The 26740-nt window shown below is 41.1% G+C and overlaps 1 protein-coding gene across 1 annotated transcript in view; it reads right to left on the bottom strand.

Moving 5' to 3' along the window:
- Positions 1–26740, bottom strand: part of LOC109398653 (uncharacterized) — a 227714-nt gene that overhangs the window by 93598 nt on the left and 107376 nt on the right. The gene's annotated exons all lie outside the window — the stretch shown is intronic.

Raw genomic sequence — 26740 nt, 5'->3', positions numbered from 1 at the left:
AACGGCCGCAACGACACCCCCCCCCCCCACCCTTTTTGTACCACTTATGTATAATATTGTTAAGCAATAAACTATGTTAAGAGTATTTCTTTGTTTGTGCCAGTTAGGTATTATAGAAAGATGTCTGATGTCCCCTGTTTTGGTTTGATTGTTGATTCTGAGTGTGTTCCGTCCGATTTATTGGTTGTATGAGTCCTCCCTTGAAGCCAGGCAGAGCCGACCCTAAAGAGTATAGCCATGGGGCTAGCCGAGCGCTCTTTACATTTGTTTGAAAACAAACTTTGTAAATGGTTTTCTCTATTATAAAAAAAATACAATTCTAGAGGAGGTATGCCTTGAGGTATGAGTCATTGCATAACATCCATTCTCATTTAGTCTCGTCAAAACTTACGTTTGTTATTGTCGAATTTGATAAGAAATTAGGCATGTACTGCTAACATTGACAAAATTTCCTCGAAATCCATCTAGTACCTAAAACTGTAGTGCTGGAAGAAGGAGCGAATACGTTCTTTGAGTGATATTTACTGGATATAACTCTTCATATTCTCTTCCCAAATCTAAATAGTTGTTCAAGTTATTTATGTTAAATCTTACTATTCAAATTGATGTCTTTGATACTACTGCAGGCACTCTGTCGAATATACATATAGCAATGTAGAGCGATATTTGTATATATTTCTTGTATTGGATTAGAGCTATTTTTGATTGAAAGTCTACGTACGTTATTACTGGATAGCATTTCCAATGCAACTGCTAGAAACAAAAACGACTGGAAATACTTTTTTTTAAACGCAGGCCCATGAATCGTATGACATGCAACTGTGTAAAGCATTAAGTTTACGGTTTTAAAATTTCCTTTTACGTACGTATTGTGAAATAATCTCGAATATTTGTTCAAAACTTTGCAATTTAAGTAGTAATTGATTCTGTAACTGCACTATTGTTCTATTGTTTCAAAATTATTACTATTGGTTATTTGATACTGTAGTTATCGATCAAACGATCAAACGATCAAATCTGACTATACATGTCAATGGTTGCTACTCCGTGATTGATCTGAGCTGGTACCAATTGTACTGAGATCCAAATGAATAAGGGCTGGGACACTCCACTTATTCTCAAAGTGCAATTCTAGCAGCTCATACATTTTGGATCAATAACGGCGCTGGCCACGTCCTTATAGTCAGTTGGGAAGGGAAAGGAATGTTAGAGTGTGCTGGTTGTTGCTACTAAAGACCGAGATCACCTCTGCATCCCCACAACCAGCACGGACTGGGGTATTTGTTAGACGGAAAGGATGGGAGATCTGGGAGTCACCGTTGGGTCGGTGATGCGATCCATGGATAGGGGGTTATTTATGAAGTTCGTAAAGTGATAGATTGTGTGGTGAATGAGGTGAATAAGGCCAAGCGGCACAGCACGCTTTGGTTGCATAACTTGTAGGCGTTATAGACACTGTGCTGTGAGTGGAAATTAGAAGGTTATTTGATACTGTAGTTATACATACTAATTCGATTTGTGATGATTTTTGTGCATGATAGTGAAAACTACCTTATTTCTGAGAAAGCATCTTCAGTTTTATACAATGTTTTATTTCAGCACAAATTAAACCTACTAATTAAATCACAATTATGAAGCTAATATTGATACTATTCACAAAAATCTATTATGATACTTTCGTATGATACATGTTTTAGCTTGTTATACTTAGCAGAAACTGATAAAATTTGACCCACTTTTCATAGTAATTAAAAAATATTTGATTACTTTTTTTGTGCAAAATAAAGCTTTTTTAATGGTTGTTTCATTATCATAACTAAAAATGTCCAATGTTGTTATTTTTCAAGTGATGTTCATGAAAACGTACTGGAATATCCATTTTAAGTCATAACATGCTATATCTGGTCATTAAAAATGATTCTGCCCTTCGAAAAACGAAGAAAATGATCTATGACCGCTTTCCTGAACAAATGGAACCACTGTGCAATCTAGTACTTCACGGATCGTGCCCTATTGGCGGTAGCTTTTCGCAAAGTACACAGCAAGGCTAGACTCGAAATCCGGAATTGACACTCCAACGCTCCGGGAATTCTTGATTCGTTCAAGAAAATGACCAAATCATGTTCAAAGTTTCTTTGACTTATTATCTTTTGAATGAAACCTACGGTTTTGAAATCGGACGCAAATTGGCGGAGATATGGGCCTAAAAAAATTACATGTTTTTGAGGGGGTGACCCCAAACTTTTGATCGGGAGTGTACGTGCTGTTTTCCGGCAGTATCGTCCATATTTCTAGCTCAGAACTGCAGAAATCCTGGCAGAAACATGGGTGGAGGGATGGTGCTGGGTACCTACACGGTTAAACATTGCAAATGAGGCCAACAAATGGGATACCGGACCTAGTTTCGATGATCAAAATGAATGGTACCGTGGCTCGGATTTTCTATGGCAACCTGTAAGTGAATGGTCATCGAGAAAAATGGTGGCTCCAGAGAGGATGATTGAAGCAATGGAAGAATAAAGAGCAACGAACGTACACAAGAAAGTAATTTCTTTCTGGCTTGCAGTCTTATGTGTTGGCTCACGAAACAATTATGTTTGCTCCAACGTTTCGATCCCGGTTTGGATCTTCATCAGGAGATAAGAAAGCCAACACATAAGACTGCAAGCCAGAAAGAAATTAACGCTGTAATTCTCTCAGTCGAAAAAACACCAATAAGTACACAAGAAAGCTAAGTCTGGCACAGTGTTGGAGTTCAGGATATTCTCTCGTTGGGAGGATTAGATTAAACCACTAGACTACCTGTACCATTTCGTCAATTCGAAACATGCTGGTGGCGGATAATCCAAAACCGGTAATTTGACAAGGAAATCTCGGCCTTGAAATCCATTGGTTCCTCAACGAAGAAGAATGCATGCCCGACTAGATGGACATTACAAAATTATAACAAGCTGTATTATTTTGTTACAATATTTTTTTATAACAAGGGTTGTACCGTTAGTAGTTAAAATAACAAAAATTCTAACAAAGTTCCCACTGAAAAGAACGAAAATGTAATAACTTGTGTTATGATCATAACAAGAATATTACAAAACTTGTTCCATGAAATTTGATAGAATGTTACATAATTATAACAAATTGTGTTATAATTCCTTTGACACCTATTAGGGTAAAAACTTAATTTTTATACTCATTTCTTGGGTAAATATTTTTAAGTGTGTGATTCTATTTTTAGAAAAAGTAAGTGTCAAAAAAAAAATTCCAGAACGTTATAAAATTTTTGGATCCGAACGGGATTTGAACCAAGACACCTACCATTGGTAGAAATCTGGCGCCTCTGCCAATGAGGCCATCACGGCTCTTAAAGAGAGCGGTGATAGAAGCTTTACTAGTTCTACGTATTGTCAGTTCCGTCATTCAAATCCTTGTTCGTCAGACGTACACGAGCGGGGTAGCATGACGTCACATTGAGCTCGTTGACACATAATATACTTGATTTGTCGTTAGAGGTTTTGTTCTAATCGATCACAATTATATCATATGCAGATATAATAACAGCTTTAGATATAATTTAGTTATATTCACAATTTTATTTTTATTTTATGCAATGAAATGAAACTCATCACATAAGCGGTCATCCATTAGGTATTTCGTCACGTTCGGAGAAGGCAGGGAGGGTTAAAAATTTCCAATTTTAGCGGGATATACTAAACCCTTTAGGACGCGCGCCGTTGTAAAAAGTACAACACCACCAAAAAAACTCACTCGTCGTATACGGCGCGAGCACGGTGCAGTTTTAGTATCAAACTGGCGCGCGTCCTGAAAGGTTAATGGATGCTCCCTAAGTTCGAAGCAAAATAGGCAGAATAAACAAATTCCATAATTAATTTGGATAGAACTAGTAGCAAAACGGTGAGTCGATAAGGAGAGCGTCCAATATAGCTCTGGTCCTCACAAGCTCCTACCTCACGGGTCAAGCGATGGGAAAGACCGCCAGCTAAGAGTTGTGTGTTTAGCTGGTAGTGCAGCCTGGGCACTGTTGTCCTTCTGACTTCAGCTAGATTGAGGAGGTACGACCCGAGCGTCTGTTCACCAAGGAGGTGCGGCTCAAACAGCGTCTGTTCTGGCATCCAGCGGCTGAGTAAGAAACGCTACACCACGCTCAGCTAGATCCAAGGAGGTAGCACCATCAGCGTGGTCGTCCCAGTGTTGGTTGGGACGTTAAACAAATCAGACACGATGGCCCTCCGGCGAGACAGGAGTGTTGGCGTAGGCCCAATAAGCCACCCGTAAAAATCCCCATTGCGAATAACGTAGGAGAAAATACGACTCGATACAATCGGCAAAGACCCACGCGACGAAATAAGGACTACGATTGGAAACTTGGAACATGGAATTGCAAGTCACTATGTTTCGCAGGATGTGACAGGATAATCTACGACGAACTACATCCCCGCAACTTCGACATCGTGGCGTTGCAGGAACTTTGTTGGACTGGACAGAAAGTGTGGAAAAGCGGACATCGAGCGGCTACCTTCTACCAAAGCTGTGGCACCACCAATGAACTGGGAACAGGATTTATAGTGTTGGGCAAGATGCGACAACGTGTGATCGGGTGGCAGCCGATCAACGCAAGGATGTGCATGTTAAGAGTTAAGGGCCGTTTCTTCAACTACAGCATCATCAACGTCCACTGCCCACACGAAGGGAGACCTGATGACGAGAAAGAAGCGTTCTACGCGCAGTTAGAGCAAACATACGATGGTTGCTCACCGCGTGACGTGAAAATCGTTGTCGGCGACATGAACGCGCAGGTAGGAAGGGAAGCAATGTACAGACCGGTAATCGGGCGAAACAGCCTGCACGCCGTATCGAATGATAACGGCCAGCGATGCGTAAACTTTGCAGCCTCCCGTGGTATGGTAGTCCGAAGCACCTTCTTCCCCCGCAAAGATATCCACAAAGCCACCTGGAGATCACCCGACCACCAAACAGAAAATCAAATCGACCACGTTCTAATCGACGGTAAATTCTTCTCGGATATAACCAATGTCCGCACATACCGCAGTGCGAATATAGATTCGGATCACTACTTAGTCGCTGTATGCATCCCGGGTAGAGGAAAAAAGCTCGATAATAGCATATTTTGATATTGAGATCAAAATGTGATATTGGTTTGATTGATATAAGAGATAAAAGATCTGAAAATAATATCTTAAATTTACTCCTGGAACATCATCATCAGATCATACTTAGATCTTGTAAGATCTAACCAATAGCAGCAAGCTATTCGCTTGATCTTGGAATATCAAATTTTGATATTGTTCAGATGTTCCAGGAACATTTTTCAGATATTATTTTCAGATCTTTTATCTCTTATATCAATCAAACCAATATCACGTTTTGATCGTCAGTATTTCACCTCTACCCGGGATGCGCTCAAAACTTTCGACAGTTATCACCACGCGTCGAAATCGAACGCCGCGGCTCAACATCGAGCAGCTGCGTAACGTAGAAGTGGCTCAAGACTACGCGCAGCAGTTAACAGTGGCCCTACCAACGGAAGAGCAGCTTGGCGCAGCTACACTTGAAGATGGCTGGAGGGACATCCGATCCACCATAGGTAGTACCTCGGCTACAGCACTAGGCTTCGCGACCCCGAATCACAGAAACGGCTGGTACGACGGCGAATGTGAACAGTTGAAATGCAGCATGGGCGAGAATGCTGCAACACCGTACGAGAGCGGATGAGGCACGTTATAGACAGGCGCGGACCAGGCAGAACTCAGTCTTGCGGATGAAGAAGCGCCAGCAGGAAGAACGAGATCGCGAAGCGATGGAAGAACTGTACCGCGCTAAGGACACACAAAAGTTCTACGAGAAGCAGAACCTCTCGCGCAGAGGCTTTGTGCCACAAGCCGACATGTGCCGAGATAATCACGGGAATATTCTCACGAGCGAGCGTGAGGTGGTCGAGAGGTGGCGGCAGCATTACGATGAACACCTCAATGGCGACGTTGCAAGCACCGAAGGAGGTGTGGTAACAGTTCTAGGAGTATGTGCACAGGACGAAAGACTTCCGCCCCCTGACCTCCAAGAGATTGAGGAGGAAGTTGGCCGGTTGAAAAACAACAAAGCCGCTGGAGCAGATCAACTACCAAGCGAGCTTCTAAAATACGGTGGAGAAGCACTGGTGAGAGCACTACACTGGGTCATTACCTAGATTTGGGAGGAGGAAGTATTACCGGAGGAATGGATGGAAGGTATCGTGTGTCCCATCTACAAAAAGGGCGTTGGATTGCGGGAACTACCGCGCGATCACACCACTGAGTGCTGCCTACAAGATACTCTCTAAAATTTTATGCCGCCGTCTATCACCAATTGCAAGAGAGTTCGTGGGGCAATATCAGGCTGGATTTATGGGTGAACGCGCTAAAACGGACCAGATGTTCGCCATCCGCCAGGTGTTGCAGAAATGCCGCGAATACAACGTGCCCACACATCACTTATTCATCGATTTCAAATCGGCGTATGATACAATCGATCGAGAACAGCTATGGCAGATTATGCACGAATACGGATTCCCAGATAAACTGATACGATTTATATCGAATTTATATCGACGGGGTGATGAAATCGAGGCGGTTGAAGAATTCGTGTACTTAGGCTCACTGGTGACCGCCGACAACGACACCAGCAGAGAAATTCAGAGGCGCATTGTGGCAGGAAATCGTGCTTACTTTGGATTCCGCAGAACTCTACTCTAAGGTGGTACGTACCATCTACGGCGGAGTGCAGATGGAAGACGGGACTTGGAGAAGGCGAATGAACCACGACTGCATCAGCTGCTGAGAGAACCAATCATGGTTCTGGAGAATCATCCGACCGGTACAAGAAGACGTATTGCGCAGCGAGTTATGTGGGTCGATCAAGTGGAGGACGATCTGCGGACCCTACACAGAGTACGGAACTAGAGACACACAGCCAGGCCGAGTGGAATGGAGACGGCTACTATGAACAGCAGAGGCCACCCCGTCCTTAACCTGATCGGTAAAGTAAGTAAGAATCTCGTGGCAGTATTGGCGAACGTGTTTACACTGCAGGACTAGTGACTCCAGCAGCCTTTCAAAGACGCAGCCGAGACCACCGTCGGAGTCGACGAAACGATGAATTCGGTGAGGGGTGAAGACCGATTTGGGAGGCGCAAAAGGCAACGTGGTCGGGGTTCTGCTAAACCGAACCAAAGACCATATTTTGAAAAATTTAGTTTTCTTAACCATTGGATGAATAATATGATGATCTTCCTTCCGTGTAAAAATCCAGTATTTCTGACAGCTCATCGTGGAGTCAATTCAAAATTTCTGTTTGGCAGACCACACAAAAAATAAAATGGCATCCAACCAGAGTGAACTGTAAGCCATTCCATAGAATCAACGAAATATTTTAGTTGTAGTTCAGATGATGAACATTTCAAGTTTTCTTCATCGCCGTCAGATTTCTAACTTCTAACCGACTCATAGTACCAATCTGTAAAAGAATTGAATACGTAATTAGAAATACGGGTGTTGGAGGATCCAACTATGTTTCGATGGCGCTGATCGGCTTTTTTCCAAATCATATTCAGCCAGACCGAACCAAATCCACTGCACTTTAGAATCAATTTATTCTCAACAATACAAAAATCAACTGGCTTTGAATACCTGCATTATGTCGGTACACCTCATACTGATAGTTTAACACAGGAACCGTCATTGAACAACAAGGCTTATTAGAATAATTAAGCTTGAAAAAAAAATCAAACACTTGGTTCACTTTAGCTGATCGAAAAATGGGGTTTTCGCGAAAACCATCCTTGAGAAGAATGTTCAAAACATGATTCAGACTTAACGACTCATCTTCAGCCAGGTAAAATGACCTGGAGGTAACGTGCTTGATTAGCATTTAAGGTGAATATAGAACGAAGCCACACCATGAATTTTCAAAAGCACAAATCTGAAGAATCAATATCGCACTAAGCTGAAAAGTTGATCGATTGGTCAGCACCAGCGGGTGACCAATCGATCAACTTTTCAGCTCGATGCGATGTTTGGTTCCTCAGATTTGTGCTTTCAAAAATTCATGGTGTGGCTTCGTTCTATATTCACCTTAAAAGATCCAAGTTCGAATCTCATTAATATTTTTGAAAACTTTTTTCTACTGAGTTCACTTTGGCAGAACATTTTCATGGTTTTCTTCGACCAGCATAAATTTGAAGAACACAAATTGCTCCACTTTCACGAATTTCACATTTGATGACCTCAGGACATGCAAGGACATCATTTGACATCATCACTCTTGCTCTGTGGCTGCACAATGCACATGCATCGCCTATGAAAAAAAAACATGGGTGGGAAGAGCTGAGCTGGGAGGGCTTCCGCCGTTCATATTTCAAACTATTTTGAGACCTCCGTGCTACCATATACCTACTATACGCGTCCTCTCTGATTCAACGTGAGTGATATCGATTTCAAACTTCATAGACGATGAAAAATCAAGATTTTTTTTCACAATCCGACTGGTTTTCTCTGAAACAAAAAAACACAGTCAGCCACACTGAACTATAAACCATATTCCAATGTTTTTGTTCAGCCAGAGTGAACTGAATGCAAAGTACTGAGATATTAAGTGTAATTATATCAATGATTTCAAATATTTTACATTTATTCTTCATTTCTGATGGATAATAAAGGTTTGTAAGTTACATGTGTGCGGGGCCCGTGGCGTAATTGGTCACACGTTTGCTTCATAAGCAGATGGTCATGGGTTCGATCCCAGCCCCGGCAGCAGCTGACACTGACCCTCTTCTGAGCCCATGGCTCAAGTGGACCCGGATACTTGGACATCGGCGGACGGAAACTCATAATGGACCCCAATTGGACTGGAAAAAGGAACAACCAACAGCCACACATCAACATCCTCGTGCTCATCATTCTACCATGATAGGGTAGAAAGTGAAAGCAGCGCAACCAGTTCGATATAGTAGAATTAGAATAGAATACATTTAGGCGCTGTACAAAGTGTAAGTACAGCTTCCAATTGGAATCGCTTATGCAGTGCCCTAGTGGACAAACGAGCTGTAAATTAGGTGAGTGATTGGGAGAATAAATATTTAGATAGCGAGAACTTCCGAACGAAAATTGGTGCGTGAAGGCCAAGCTTTGTGTCTTTATCACTCTGAAGATGAAGAAACACAGTTCGCTGATTACATAGCTTGCATGATAGATTGATATTGTAATGTGAAAGTTGGAAGAAAACGAAACGACTTTTTCAACCTGTTTCTTGTTCTACACTCTTAAAAAAAGAAAGAATTTACACGTGCGGTAAACAATCAACGTACATAAACATTTCATGACTGAATGGCAAATTTGATTTAGCTTTACATCCATCGTGCAAGTTCGAGTTGGATGCACAAGATGCCAACAAACCTATCTAACCAGGTACGTAAAAGCAATTTTACATTTATCATCTATCTCACAACTCAGTGATATGGCTGAAATGTAAAGTCCGTATCTCTCAATCTGCTGCGGATCAGTGTTCGAATCCAGATCAATGATTTATATTCACATTTTTTCTGTCGATTTGATGGTAGCTATTGCAATTGTGAAAGAAGACGCAAATTGGTGTAAAACGGGCCACTCCTTTTATGTGCAGCCGAGTGAACTTAAATTTACATGATTTTTTCTAAGAGTGTAGCAATGGCTATGAACATTGAACATACGAATTTGCTTGGTTTTTATTTATCCCTGGAAAAATTCCTAGAGGAATTCCTGAATAAATTCCAGAAAGAATTTCTGAAGGAATCCATGGTGAATTTCCTAGGGAAATTCCTGGAGGAATTGCTGTAATAATTTCCGAAGGAATTTTTGGAGGAATTCTTGGATCAATTCGTGGTGGAATTCTTGGGGGAATTCCTGAAGAAATACCTGGGACAATCCCTGGAGCAATTCTAGATGGAAATTCCGGAAAAGACCCTGGATAAATGCCTGGATGAAATCCTGGAGGAATGCCTGGAAGTATACGTGGAATAATTCCTGGATAAATTCCGGGCGGAATTCCTGGGGGAATTTGTGAAGGAATCCCTGGAGAATTCCTCAAGAAATTCTTGAATGAATTCCTAGAAGAATCTCAGAATAATAATAATAAAAATAATAATAATAATAATAATAATAATAATAATAATAATAATAATAATAATAATAATAATAATAATAATAATAATAATAATAATAATAATAATAATAATAATAATTCGTGGTTAAACTCCGGGAGGAATTTCAGGGGAAATTTCTGAAGGAATCCATGAGGATTTTTTGGAGAAATTTCTAGAGAAATTGCCGTATTTATTGTGGAGGCATTACTTAAGGAATTCCTGGAGGCTTAGAGCAATCCCAAGAGGAATTCCTGAAGGAGTGTCTTGAGGAACCCCTGGAGAAATTCTTGGATACATGCCTGTAGGAATTCCTGGAGGAATCCCTGTTTAGGCCTCTTCCCTTTTTCAAAAATGTTCTCTGATTCGCAAGTCCACCTCCATATTTTGATTGGAATCCTAGATGAAGTAACTGGTCAAAATTTCAGCCAAATCCATTGTAATTAAGAGGTGCATCACATCAATTTCAATTTCGACTATTTTCGAACTTCAAAAATTCATAACTGCACTAAAACTTGTCAAAAATTAATTCAACACACAAGATTCCTCCAGGAATTACTCCTAAAAGTACTCCAGTAGGTCTTCAAGGAAATCCTTCAGGGATTCACCATGCAATATATAGTATGATGAAACTTTCAGGAAGAATTCCTGGAGGAATCTTTAGAGGAATTACTTGAGGTATCTCAAGAGGAATACCTGTAGGAGTCTCTGGAGGAATTCCTAGAATAATCTCTAGAGAAATTTCTAGAGGAATTCCCGGACGAATCCTAAGTATTTTAGAGGAATCCATGCTGGAATACCCAAAGGAATACTGGAGGAATTTCTGAAGAAGAGTGTAGAATCAGCCTTAGTTAAAATGCACATAAATAATAATTTAAAAAAAATCTGGAGGAATTCCTTGTGGAATTCTCTGAGGAATCCCAAGAATTAATCCAAGGATCTATTTCTGAGGGAATTCTATTAGGAGTTTCTGAAGAAATCCTAGAAGGAAGAACTGAAGAAACCGCTGAAATTCCAGAGAAAATCCTGAAGGGATCCTATAAAGAGTAAGCAGAGGAACTTTTGAAGCAATCCCTGAAGAAACCCCAGGAGGAAGCTTGAAAACAATACCAAGAGGAATTTTGAAGGGAGTCTCTAAACAGTTCCTGGAGGAATTCTCAAATTAATTCCTGAAGAAGTTTCTGGAAGAATTCCAGGAGGGATTCCTGAAGGAATCCTAAGAACAGCTCTCGGAGGTAGTTTCAAAATAATCTTGGAAGTTGTTACCGAAAGAATTACACAAGGAATTCCCAGGTGAATACCTGGAGGAATGTTGGAGAAATTTGTAATGAAACCCCATGATGAATCCCGAAAGCAATCTTATGAGGAATTCCTTAGGGAATCTTGTAAGAGCTTTCTTAGCGAATTGTGGAAGAATTTCCGTAGGAATCCCAGGATAAAAAAAAAATTAAGAAATTCATGTCTGTAGTAATTCCTGGACGAATTATAATTCGTTCAGGAATTACTGCAGACATGAATAATGACATCAATAATTATTGAATGATTGCTTGGATGTACTCTTAATGGATTTTTCAAGAAGTTCCTGGATCATTTTTTAAATAAACTCCAGTAAAATTTTCTGAAAGAACTTCTTGAAGATATTTCTGCAGAAACACTTCGAATAATTCCAAATGAAGCAATCTCCAGTGGAATTCTGAAAGGAATACATATGTAGAAAACCTTGAAGAAATCTCTGAAGGAATACCTGCAGAAATACCTTAACCCGGGAGCAGTCGCGTCGTGTACTGAGTACACGCACCATGAAAAATGCCCGCATGTGGTGACCTTTAAACCTTTAAAGATATCCCAGGTCAAACTCCCGAAGAAATGTGTGGTGGAATCCCTAGATGAATTCTTATAGGAATCTCTGGAGGAATTCAAGATGAAATCACTGTAGCAAGCTATGGAAAAATTCCTGGAGGAATTGCTCATACTCATATGGTTTAGGAAACTGGAAACAAATCTTAAGCAATCATTTTGATTCCTCACACAACTACAATGCCTATTTGTATCGCATATCGGGCGCCCATGACACTTAAAAGTCATCTCAAGTCAACCCAACACCACCCGACCGCCCCTACCCCCCCCCCCCCCCCCCCCAAGAGAAAACCCTTACTACGCCAATGATTTTACGACTCTGTGTCGAAAATTCATATAGTTTAGACAATGCATGAAAAGAAAAATGAAAATTTAATATTCTTGAATCGAAAGAATAATCGAATGTACAAAATCGATTCGGTGGATTTTATGGGGCTTCAACATCGATTCAAAAAATCGATTAATCGAATCAAAAACATTGATGTTGCGAACATCGATTTAAAATTGACCAATGCTACAACAGACAAGTACTGAAAGGGCAGGCCAAATACAATTGTTTAGCCAACATTATATACGGGAGAAGATATGTGAAATGTTTTATTTTTAATGTTATATGTTTGGTATTAAATATATTTTTAAGTGACCCTTGAGAAGGGCCGAAACCTATCGGCCGAAAAGTCGGGAAAGAAGAAGCAGTCATTCTCGATCATTATTTATATACGTAGAAAAGGTGTAGAAAATTGATTGACAGAAACATACAAAGTAATAGGACAAGAGTAGGTTAGAGATTGAACCCAGGATCTCCTGCATACGAATCAGAAACGATAGCTACTAGACCACCAAGCGCATAATTGAATTAAAGAACTAATCAATAAAAAAGAATTACTCGTGCGAATGATGTACGTACGAATACCGGTTATCAAAGTGCTTGTAATGGATTGATGCAGACAAAGATAACCCTAAAAAACAGCTAAACACTAACTTCATCACGGATGAAGCACTCCTCTACATTATACCACTCGACTGGCAAAATGACGATAGCCATCGCGTCGGTCGTGTGCCAAACTATAAATTACATTAAAAAGTACTTATCATGCTTCAGCCACACGCACCGGCGCGTGCCGGTTTGTAGGGTTTACGTACTGTAGTTTAGTGTAACCGGTGCGGTGTTATTTTCGTAGTTCATGTTGTAGCTACTGTTTTATGTTTGTTTGGGTTGTAAATGTGGGCCGGACACCACTCGGCTTTGTTGTTGCCGTAAACGGCGATGTTTTGAAATGACACACGAACGCTACTACTGGACATGTAGACTATGACGCTCGGGATGACGTATGGTGGTTGGTAGAACCCCACTGATGATACTCAGCAGTCCGTGGTGTACTTGCAATAATAACCACTAGCAGTATACCTTGTTGACAGTACGTTCTAACTTCAGCTCGCGCTGCTTGGTACGAACGTGAAATGTGTCCGTCCAGAGCGTCATAAACCAGACGGCAGCAGGTGGTGGTTAGTTAGCTGTGGGCTCGTATACCTATGGTACCGTCAAGGCGCCATTCACCGTGGGGGCTCCATTCACCGTGTGCCTTCGAATATTTTTTCATTATTTCCATATTATGATTGAATGATATGACAATTTCCCTTTAATTTCACCAATACAACACTAATGTATTGTTACCATGTCAAAACGCTCATTAGAAACATTTAAAAGTATAATTTTGACACTAAAGTGTGTTTACATGAAGCGGGTTTCTGCTCGTTCACTGCATTCATAGTGAAAAAACGAAAACTGCGCTAAGGTGATTTAAGCGATAAACTAAATGTAGAAACGTTTTTATTCCACCAAGAAGCAATTAAATTCACATATCAGGTATGTATTTTGCATTACCGAAGTAAGTTTAACAAGAAAGTACGATTACTCGTACTTTTTAATTGAAACAAAAAGGCACGGTAAATGGGTACCCTAAAAATCAATGGTCTCCATTCACCGTGCCCCATATTGTCCCATATATCTAGAAAAAATCGAAAATTTTTACATTCGTTTTTCTAATAAAATTTTGCAAGTTATTACTTGAAATGAATATAAACGAAGAAAATTCCCTTGGCTGGGTTGTTTTGATCCTTTTTAAACAAAGTAGAATAAAATTTCTCATACACGGTGAATGGGTCCCTACTACCACGGTGAATGGTGACCTACCACGGAATTAGGCGACCCTACTACCCTTTACTAATTGTACTATATCACCGAATTTTGTGACGAAATTTCTACTTCTGTGGATATTGCTTTAATTTTAACCTATAATGAAGGCAATTAAAAGCGGCACCAACGATGTTCATAAGACTGGTGTCAAATGACAGCCCTTACTTGCCCCGAATCCTCTTAGATCCACGGTGAATGGTGCCTTGACGGTATACGGTATAGTTACTGATGTTGTTGATGGGTTCATGATTTACGGGTGGTTTTGCGACCTAGCAGCAGTTCTGTTTATCACATGCAGCACATCAAAACAGTTTGAATGCTGAGGTAGAGATGGTATCGTTTCGTGTTCAACAAGGCGTTAAGTGTACATAATGTGCGGTTTTTGTTACAGTAATTGAATAACAGAAATGCAGAATGAGCTATTACGTGAACATCTATTTTTCAGATGTTTCAAAAAAGAGTCATGCATGTACACTGTCTTGAGTCAACTATGAACTGAAATAATTTAAGAAAACTGTCTTAAATTAAATCACGACAATCGTTAAACGTAATTTCAGATGTAGATTTGCATCGTGAAAAAAAAAAAAACACAAACCAAGCGTGTTTCTCATGAATAATGGAAAACCGGCTCGTTGGATTACCATTACTCATCCAATCGTAGCTGGAGGGAAACATAGAGGAGTGCGATGCCAAATACTTATCATCAGATGAAAAATGGATATTTCAGAGCTTGAGAACTATTTGAAGACCTTGATACATCTCTTCTAATCCAAATAAATCGCATGTTTGCAAAATTTCAACTTGGGAGAAAAATGAACAATACTTTTTGGTTGAAGAGAACACTTTGTACCATCATCCTCCACAACGCAAACCATCCAACAGAAGAGACAGATCATCCGCCTCACGTATTCACAAAGGTATCCGAAACGTATGGCTTCAGGCCAAAGCTTCAATTTTCCTAATACATAATTCAAATCTAGCAGAACGACGACGACGACAACGACTACGACTCGTTTTTGTTCAACGACTTGCGCTTGCAGCCAAAGCCGTGACGACGACAGCCCACCACTAAATCCAGTGGAAATATGATTTTCTCGTGTGTAAGACTCTCAAAAAATCTACTTCGAAGATTGTGAGTAGGTACCTACCTACATCGTCGACGACATCCTCTTCGTCATCTAAAGCGGCGGTGGCAGTCAGTGTGGTATGTGATTTCGTTTTCAGATTGGATGTCTCCGTCTGGATGTGGAAGCTCCTCGAGGCCCTTTTTGCTCGCGAAGAAAAGGACTCCACTCTGCACACGGAGCTGTTCATTACATCCTCGACATAATAAGAGAGAGTGTGTGACGAAAGAAACCGACGACGAAGATGAGTGGTTCATGTTTCTTAGCTTGAATTCTGTTCGCCCCTCCACCCTTCAAAAGGGCCTGGAGGATAGGGGAAGTCGAAAAAATGGCATCCACGTGATGTTCGTTCGCTCACGGCTGCAGCCAGGCACACCGTCGCGTCGTTCTGTCAGGCAGGTCTTGAAGCGTGACGGGTTCTTTACACGTAGAAGGACATATGCGATGCGCGAGACTTCATCAAGACAGGATGATGGCGTCGTTATAATCCGCTCGAGATAAAAATGAGTCTGAGTAGGATTAAAATCATCGTAGTGAGGCCTTGGGGGAGCAAATAAGAATCGTTTGCCTGAAAAAGAACACTCGGCAAAAGTGAGAATTGCAAATCTGAAAAACTAGAAAGCAGATTACAATATCAATCCATCTTATTAGGAAACTTCTAGTGCTAGTAGTTGGAAATATCGTCACTCAATTACTTCAACTGAAAGTGACAGACAATCAGTCACCGAAAGTGGCAGAAAGCTCCATTAGCTGGCAGTCCTCGCAAAAACCTGCTTCTTCTTTTTTCCCATCATACACGATAAAAGTCTGATCCCATTAGTTGAATCGCCGTCGAAGATGGAATCATCCGGATGCATGGAGGATGAGCTGGTCTTAGGAATGGCACATAAGGCTTTTTTTCAGTTAACGAACATCTGATTTTTAGAGTTGTTACCAATCTACGTGTTGGAATCACCTAACGAAATTTCACCACTGGTGTCATATTTCAAAAATATCAAAAATAGTAGAATACTTAAAAGAGGATTCATTGATGTCATACTAGAAATATTTTTGATAGTTCATGGAGAAAAACTTAAAAATAAATGTACGATTCGTCGTAACTATATATGAGCTGCTGAAACTGGAAAACGTTTCTTTTGAAAGTCAAATACTATTTTTGTTGTGATACTTTAGCGATTTTTATTGCAGCTTTTGGATAAATATCCAGTGGACTATTCTGCTGGGGAAATGAATATGAGTTTAAGTAAGAGCTTTTGCAAGTAGTTATGCACTCCAGGTCGTTCTGGCTAGATAATTTAACGAAGGGATGGTAAATTGAAAAAGAATATAATAACCACCAAGTAGTAGTATTATCTCCTAGCGAGCTGTTTTTTGAACTCCTGGTTGAATCAGCGAATATCGTGTGGTAATATAGATACGGACTGAAGCCATGATGAAGGAGAGCACTTAAGCAACACTGAAGCTGTCGCCCGTGGAGGAAGAACATATTAGCGACGAACTTCTGGCTAGAAACAAGTACAATCTAACAAGTAAACAAGTAAACAATATTTCCAAGTTATCAGAATTCTGAGCTAAGAGATTTCTAAAATTTGCAAGTTCACTAGCGCCGCCTAGTGGCAAAATTCATGTGTCCCGTTTTATGTAAGTCTAAGTCATGCCATACTGAACAATTTTGCCGAAGATACCATCTTTCTAAGTTATCAGGATTCTAAGCTATGAGATTTCTAAAATTTGCATGCTCACTAGCGTCGCCTAGTGGCAGAATTCCGAACCAAGTGTCCCGATTTATGTAAGTCTATGTTATACTGATCAACTTTATAGAAGACACCAACTATCTAAGTTATCGGTGTTCTGGGATATGACGTTTTGAAAATTCACATGCTTACTGGCGCCGCCCAGTGGAGGAATTTCGAACTACGCAACTCATCATCTTTAAGTTACTGGCGTACCCAACAACATTTCCGCAGACACTATCCTTCCAAATTATCAGGGTCTTGAGCTGTCGCATATCGTAACGTTTGCTCGACAACCTAATAAGGTTCCTGTAGTGCAATTTAGCATCAAATTGTTGATAGCTGTCAAGTTACCAACTAATAGTATGAACCAAATCTAAATGAAAATCTACCATTAAGCCCTTTAACTTTGCCGAGGAAAGTATTGCGCTATCCTTTAACACACCCGAGGTAATGGCAACACCCCCAAAAAGCCGAAATCCATTAAGCCCTTAGTTTCCTATTAAGCGGATTCCTATTGCGTCCCTCGAACAGTGATCTAATATGAGTCTCGACTGTATGCTAAGGCACTGGAGAATGACTGTCTTGAATTCATTGACAGGAACTTGCTATTCACGGCACTTACCCAAGTAACAATTTCGTTGCTGATTGGTTTTCTTTAATTTTTATTAGGGTTTTATTACAGCAATAATTAAAACTCACTGCTTTATGACTGCTTTTATGAAAACCATTGATAAAATGTTTTGTAGTATACTTGTAGATATCCATAAAGACAGATTTCAAGAGTAAACAAAACTTTTTGATATGTAAACCTTCTGGCAATCATTATTACCACAATAACACTGTTAAAACTCTCAACAGATGGCGATTAGTAACGACATCTGTTGGTGGAAAAGCAGAACTACGACACTACTAGGTTTATTGCGGTCATCATAAAAGTAAACTTGCTTTCGTTTTATTTTCGCTGATTATGGTTGTCGCCATATTGAAGAATAAGCTAACGTGAATGGAAAATAGTTCATTTTGCTCAAATTAGCAATGAATTGATAGTTTGCCACCATTTCTATAACATGCTCACATAAATAAACTCTCTCTGCTGAGTTTTCTTGTTTGAGATTGTTTTACTAAATAAACAAATTAATTTATTTCATACCAAGATGATAATATTCACTTTTTTTGAAGCGCATTAATTTTATGATTCTGCAACCCCAATATTCACGGTAAAATTGAATGCGCATAAGCCTACCAACACAATAACTACTAGAATATTACTTACTTACGAATGATGTATCGCCCTGAACTTTACGTGCCATCGAAGAAGCTTCTCTGCATCTTGAGCTGTCAAAGTTTTTGTTGAAAAAAAAAAAAACAACATCAATCGACAATGGGAAATTTTTCAACTAGGTTTTAAAACGGTTTTATAGCTACTCTTAATGCGGTTTGCAAAAGCTCTCCGAGAGTGGTCCACTTAGCCGGAAGATGCTCTTAAAGAGGTTATCAAGAGGTTTTGATGTATAAATCAGTTTTATTGCAAGTTTTACAAAATTGGTCATGCAGATCTCTTGTAGAGTCGAACAAAACCTAAAATGTTAATTAGGATTATACTTGTCTCTTCATGATAGGTACGTATGAACCTGAAACGAAATCGATCTAGTGGTTTCTCTCTTTTTACTGGCTCAAACCTTTTGATCCAAAGCTAGTAATTTCTGTTCAGTGCATTCTTTTTCCTGGAATGGTAAAGAAATTTTGCACTACAAACCCCACTTGATTTGACTTTTCTCCTCAGCTCCTTGGGGTCAACAAATATAGTTCTGGTAGAATCTCCGCGTACCTATCTTGACAACGGCACGGACAGTTCCATTTCTTCGTACTGCGCTTTATCTAGAAGCTTTTTTTTTGTATGTATTTACTGACACAGATAAGGAAGTCTGCTCATTCCACTTCTTTTTGAAACGTCCCACGTTCTGCCGGGTTTCATGCTGCAGTATTATCGCTGCATAACTACTCTTAAAACAGTGGTTCGTTCAGGTTCGCTGCACGTACCCGACTTTGCCCGTGACTGTCATTGACGATTGCTTCGATTGTAATCCAGCATTCATCAAGAGAGGTCACATCGAGGTTATTCTCATCCGGCAACCCAGCCAGATTCTACGAGGGTGCAATGGTATCATCCGGTTTCGTCATTCGCTCTAGTTTGTACCGCGACAATCGCCAGTACCGTACATCAGTAGGTCGGCTCCAGAGGCACGTTCTCCTCCATTTGGGAAATTTGTGCCATAAGTGCCGTACATTGTTGATGAAAGAGAGTTTTTTTTATTCTTCAATCACTTAATTTAATTTACAGCTCTTTTGCTCACTAGGGCACTGCGCGAGCGATTCCAATTGAAAGCTGTACTTACACCTTGTAAAGCACCTGAATGTATTCAATTCTAATTGTACTACATATATCGAACTGGTTGCCGTTGTGCTACTTTCGCTTTCTACCCTATCGTGGTAGAATGATGAACACGAGGAGTTGATGTGTGGCTGTTGGTTGTTCCTTTTTCCAGTCCGATTGGGATCCATTATGATTTGCCGTACGCCGATGTCCAATCATCCGGGTCCATTTGAGCCATGGGCTCAGAAGAGGATTAGTGCCAGCTGCACTCAGGGGAAAGAGCAACTGACGAAAAATTGCAAGTGCTGGGGCTGGGATCGAACCCATGACTATCTGCTTATGTGTGACGTGTGAACAATTGCACCACGGGCCTCTAAAGAAAGAGAGTTTTATGCGTAGCTCAACTTTCTCCAGCCAGTGGGCAGAGTCGAAATTAGCGCGATGGTAGGTACTTACGTCGAAAGTGCCGTCCATCAATCAGAATATGGTGTAGTGACGGTTTCCATGTAACGGAGAAGGAAGGTTGTGCTCTCAGAAAATGTAATGCTGTCCATATTCTTGGAGATGACAGAGTTAGTGAGTCGTATACTCTTATAGTTACACAGCTAATTGCGTTCAATAATTTTTACCGAAATCTCAACCGCTGAGCGTTCGGTAATGGTTTTTTTTAAGGTGAATATATGACGAAGCCACAGTTCAAATTTTCAAGAGCACAAATCTAAAGAACCGAATGTCGTTTTGCGCTGAAAAGTTGGTCACCCGCTGGTGGCGACCAATCGATCAACTTTTTAGAACAAATGGACGTTCGGTTCTTAAGATTTGTGCTTTTAAAAATTTGAGCTGTGGCTTCGTCATATCTTCACCTTAACGAAATTCTGTAAAAAAAATACCAAATTTCGGTAAAATGTTATCGTTTATCTGTCAAACTCTAACGAATTTCGGTAAAAGTTGCAATCTTTACCGAATTATTCCTATAAAACAAACTTAACGGTTGAGATTTCGGTAAAGCATCACCGCCCAGGTAACCACTAAGCATTTGAATAAGCCGTACAGTAGACCGTAATAAGCATTTCAACTGCTTCCTGCCCTACAAAAGCAGTTCGAATGCATAGCTGCCTTGAATTAGCATAAGCTGTGCTACTCAAAAGCTTTTGGCCGTTAATTAGCATTTCAACTGCTTGAGGTGTTTTTTGCTCGGAAGCATTCAGAACGCCTTTCAACTGCTTTTCAAATGCTAAGAGCAAAGAGTATGGGAGATATGTTATGTGTTTGACAACTAATGCTGTCTCTCTTTTACAGGGTTTATGCCTCTGTTGACAGCAAGCACATATGAGCTGCGTATTCGTTTTTCCCTTACTCACTAAAGGCTCAGCAGAAAACATTACTGCAGCTGGTTTGGTTTGGGAACATGGCCTTCTTCATTTCTCATTTCGTCGGAACATACGTACCGAATTGGTGGATGCTTTGGCGGATCATAAAATTATTCGCTAGAGGAAATCATATGCTATAGATCGGAGAGGGAATGAAAGTGCTGTTTACAAAATGGAATATCTATTTTTTTTGAAAACAAGTTTTGGGTGTTGGAACTGAAGCTCAGTTTCAGATCATTCTTTATACCGTCTTACCCCGTTTATTCGACACGTTTTCATACGACACTTTTTAATTCGTACCCCGCTTATACGACATATGTCGAATTAAAAAGTGTTCAAACGTCGCAGCCATGTACACTGTAAATGCAAAACAGTTTGATATTGCGCTTATACCCGTACCCACTGCAGCTTCTCTTGCAGCCGCTACTTTCGGAAGTTCTGAGTTGGTGCTATTCGACACTCAAACCACCTGAGGACCAACCGGAATGAACTGCGGAAGGCAACAATTGTTGAAAGAGCGAGCTTTTCATTCGCACCACCACAATATTTGATGAAATTGTAATCCAAAACAAAGTCGGAAATCAAAACAAAAACAAAAATAGAGTTGCCAAATTTCAATAATCAAGGTGATGTAGGGTGACCAGTTTGTCGAATTAAAAGTTTACCCCGGTTATACGACAACAGTCGCTGTCGAGTTAGCGGGGTATTACGGTATTGGGGATAAAATCAGCGCACGACATCAGAACAGCGGTAGCATATCCTGGAGCGTGGAGCAGAAACTTGAGCAGCAAACATGATTGAGTAATCTCCGGATCGTATGTTCAAACACCAATAACTGCTAAAACATGCAAAAAAGTACCCCCTAACATCAGCTGGAGTGTGCAAGGACGAGGAAGCGGGAACGCTGAGAGAGCGAGAAGCAGACATAAATCTATTTTTGTTTTGTTTTGCTCGACGAGGCGTTACGCTTTTTTGACATTTTGATACGACGTTCCTGAAGGTGCTGCACTCAGACAGCCCGTTATTTTGCCAAAACCTGCTGTGGGGTAGCACTATAGGCGCATATACGGCCAATAAGCATTAAATGCCTTGTCCTAAGGACTACTATAATGCTGAAGGAATGCTATTTTAAATGCTTACTGGTTACTTGGGCGGAGTCAGCGATTTTTTCTAACTGTGTAGTTGGCAGACACTTTACACACCCTTTGGTTAGTATACGACCAAAGTTCCCACCGCGTATGATAACCTAAGGCTACTCGTCCGCCAACAAGGTTCATCGTGAAAGTAGCCGTAGGAGTTACTCGGTAAGAGGCTGCTATTGGATAGCAAAGTTCCTATGGACTGCACTTCTCAACATCTACCATCCCATTACAATTTATCGTTTGGTTTGATCGTCACGGCAAATGATAGCATGCCGAAAAGTTAAAAATAGTTTCTAAAACAGTTTATATCAGCGTTATCAACCAATTACTTCATAGTTACATTATCTGACAGGTATCTATTGTCAAGGTTATGTGGTGAGGTGGCTCTATCAGTCAAAGAAGACATTGTGATAAGAGTCAGCGAATGGCTTGGTTCTTTTTATGTTCTTTTAGTAATTCTCTTCTGTACAAATTGAAATGGTAGTCCTACATTTCCAAATCATATTTTGATTCTTATGGGACATTTGAAATAAAAAGGATGATTCCATTGTGTCGTTCAACGACTTCATATGCACTGTACATATCGCTAGTGATAATTCATATTCTAACTGGTTTTATTTATTATTGAAACGAGGAAAGATGGAGCTACTATTTGCAATTATAAAAAGTTGCGTCGGCCATATTCATTTTGGCCGCCATCTTGGATTTTTGTGCCAAAACATTATTTTCACCATGATGGCAACTACCGATTTTCAAAATTTTTGCACCAATTAAAAGCTGAGACGAAATATGCTTGTTTACAAAAAGTACTTAGTCCCTTTTCACATGTTGGGCTAGAATTATAAGCAAGGACGCTGAAGTTTTCTTCGGACTAGCTGAACTTAAATGCAATACACCCAAACCTTTATTAAGGTAATGAATCGGGACTGCCTAAATAAAATTTTTACCTAAATGGATTACAAGGTTGCAAGGAAGTTTAAAAAGAGAGAATGGCCAGAAGTGTTTTCGGAGGGTCTCAGGTATGTTACATGGAATCCGAAGGGGGTTTTCTGGGATAATTTAGGAAGTTTCAGAGGATTTCCAACGATTTTGAGGCGCGGAACAAGGGCGTCTTCGGGGGGTCTCAGGTGCGTTACATGGGGTCCAAGGGTGTTTCAGGGAGTTTTCGGTGGTATTTATGGAAATTTCAGATGATTTTCAACGAGTTTTCACAAGGCATTTCAGGCGTTGCAGGGGCGTTGTCAGAATTTCAGAGAGGGTCTCTTTACATGGGTCCGAGGAGCTTTCAGGAGGTTTACGATGGTACTTTGGGAAGTTTCAGAGGTTTTTAGCAAGTTTGTGCAAGGCGGCACAGGGGCTCTTTCAGGGTATCGAAGGATCTCAGGTACGTTACATGAGTCCGAGCGGGTTTCTAGGGGTTTATGGAGGCGTTTTAAGAAGTTTCAGAGGATTTTTAGAGGGGTGGAGGTGGTTTCGATGGCTGGAGGGTAGTACCTCGGCTACAGCACTAGGATTTGCGACTCCGAATCACAGAAACGACTGGTACGACGGCGAATGTGAACAGTTGAAAAACGAGAAGAATGCAGCATTGGCGAGAATGCTGCAACACCGTACGAGAGCGAATGAGGCACGTTACAGATAGGCGCGGAACAGGCAGAACTCAGTCTTCCGGATGAAGAAGCGCCAGCAGGAAGAAGGAGATCGCGAAGCGATGGAAGAGCTGTACCGCGCTAAGGACACACGAAAGTTCTACGAGAAGCTGAACCGCTCGCGCAGAGGCTGTGTGCCACAAGCCGACATGTTCCGAGATAATCACGGGAATATTCTCACGAGCGAGCGTGAGGTGGTCGAGAGGTGGCGGCAGCATTACGATGAGCACCTCAATGCAATGGCGCCGTTGCAAGTACCGAAGGTGGCGTGGTAACATATCTAGGAGTATGTGCATAGGACGAAAAACTTCCGGCCCCTGACCTCCAAGAGATTGAGGAGGAGGTTGGCCGGCTGAAAAACAACAAAGCCGCTGGAGCAGATCAACTACCAAGCGAGCTTCTAAAATACGGTGGAGAAGCACTGGTGAGAGCACTACACTGGGTCATTACCAAGATTTGGGAGGAGGAAGTATTACCGCAGGAGTGAATGGAAGGTATCGTGTGTCCCATCTACAAAAAGGGCGATAAGTTGGATTGCGGGAACTATCGCGGGAACTATTGAGCGCTGCCTACAAGGTACTATCCTAAATTTTATACCGCCGTCTATCACCGATTGCAAGAGAGTTCGTGGGGCAATATCAGGCTGAATTCATGGGTGAACGCGCTACAACGGACCAGATGTTCGCCATCCGCCAGGTGTTGCAGAAATGCCGCGAATACAACGTGTCCACTAGGGTGGCCCACACTTATATGAAAAACAAAAATTTCGAAAAAGGCCAAGTCTTACCTCCTAAATCAGTTGTTTCGGACTCCCAGAAGCTACGTTCAAAATTTGAGCAAAATCGGTTGAGCCTAAGGGGGCGCTCAAAACGCTTGAAGTTTGTATGGGAAAACTTGGCCAAATGTATGCAGATATTTTAAGTTTTCGAATTTTGCCGCTAGGTGGCGCTGTAAGCGTTCCATAATCAAACCCTTTGGTATTATTGTAGGTGACTATATGCCAAAGAAATTTGTCGAAGACCGCGAAGTGATCCGACGGCTGTAAAAAAAGTTATACCCTAGGCAAAGTGAGGTAAAGTATTGAGATTTCATTATTGATATTATTCCTTTACATGTATTGGAAAAACAACAATAAAGTTTATCCTCACTTTACCTAGGGTATAGCTTTTTTCACAGACGTCGGATCACTTTGCGGTCTTCGACAAAGTTGTTTGGCATATAGTTACTTACAATAATACCAAAGGGTTTAATTATGGAACGCTTACAGCGCCACCTAGCGGCAAAATTCAAAAACTAAAAATTTCTGCATACATTTGGCCAAGTTTTCCCATACAAACTTCAAGCGTTTTGAGCGCCCCCTTAGGCTCAACTGATTTTGCTCAAATTTTGAACGTAGCTTCTGGGAGTCCAAAACAACTGATTTAGGAGGTAAGACTTGGCATTTTTCGAAATTTTTGTTTTTCATATAAGTGTGGGCCACCTTAGTGTCCACACATCACTTGTTCATCGATTTCAAATCGGCATATGATACAATCAATCGAGAACAGCTATGGCAGATCATGCACGAATACGGATAAACTGATATGATTAATCAAGGCGACGATGGATCGAGTGATGTGCGTAGTTTGAGTATCAGGGACACTCTCGAGTCCCTTCGAATCTCGCAGAGGGTGATGGTCTTTCGTGCTTGCTGTTCAACATTGCGTTGGAAGGTTCAATAAGGAGACCGGGGTTAAACACGAGTGGAACGATTTTCACGAAGTCCGTTCAGCAGCTTGGTTTCGCTGATGATATTGATATTATTGCTCGTAAATTTGAGACGATGGCGGAAACGTACATCCGACTAAAGAGTGAAGCCAGGCGAATCGGATTAGTCATTAATGTGTCGAAGACAAAGTACACGAAGGCAAAGAGCTCCAGGGAGGAATCACCGCGCCCGCCACCCCAATTTATATCGACGGTGATGAAATCGAGGCGGTTGAAGAATTCGTGTACTTGGGCTCACTGGTGACCGCCGACAACGACACCAGCAGAGAAATTCAGAGGCGCATTGTGGCAGAAAATCGAGCTTACTTTGGACTCCGCAGAACTCTACGATCGAATAAAGTTCGCCGTAACACGAAGTTAACTATCTACAAAACGCTGATTAGACCGGTCGTCCTCTATGGGCACGAAACATGGACCCTACGTGCAGAGGACCAACGCGCCCTTGGAGTTTTCAAACGGGAGGTATTGCGTACCATCTACGGTGGAGTGCAGATGGAAAACGGGACTTGGAGAAGGCGAATGAACCACGAGCTGCATCAGCTGCTGAGAGAACCAACCATCGTCCATACCGCGAAAATCGGGAGGCTACGGTGGGCGGGTCACATCATCAGGATGTCGGATAGCAACCCGACTGAAATGGTTCTCGAGAGTCATCCGATCGGTACAAGAAGACATGGAGCGCAGCGAGCTAGGTGGGTCGACCAAGTGGAGGACGATCTGCGGACCCTACGCAGAGTGCGGAACTGGAGACAAACAGCCATGGACCGAGTGGAATGGAGGCGGCTACTATGTACAGTAGAGGCCACCCCGGCCTTAGCCTGATCGGTAAGGTAAGTTAGCATAATCTGCCATAGCTGGTCTATAAAAAAATGACCAATATCTCTGATAACAGAGCAATAACTACAGTATGTTCGGTAAGTTTTCTCATAATGACATTTTATACAACTTTGCTGAAGCCATAAATACGCTATCTTCACACAACTAAAACACTAAAATCAACTTATCAGGTCCAAAAAGAGTTATAATCACCAAATGGGCCATCGGAAACAGAGTGTAATGTTACGAAGCAAGGAAACAAGATGAGAACACTCACTTGCAAACAGTTAAACTCACTTGCTATATTCAGAGGCTTGTTATCAAAAAAGGGGGACTTCTCTCAACTTCATGTCTTTGGGCAATTTTCTAGTTTTTGTGTGCTTTTCAAACTACCATTCAACTCAGACGCAAACTATCACCTGTGTGATTTTCTTTTGAAAGATGTAAGTATCAACTTTTAAGAGTTACATAAGCAATTCAATCTTGCATTTGATCACAAAGAACACCTTTACTTCTTGGTGA

The sequence above is a fragment of the Aedes albopictus genome, chromosome 2 (genome assembly GCF_035046485.1).
Source record: "Aedes albopictus strain Foshan chromosome 2, AalbF5, whole genome shotgun sequence".
Taxonomy (NCBI): domain Eukaryota; kingdom Metazoa; phylum Arthropoda; class Insecta; order Diptera; family Culicidae; genus Aedes; species Aedes albopictus.
Note: the sequence above shows the minus strand (reverse complement) of the source record. Positions and strands in the feature narration are given on the sequence as shown.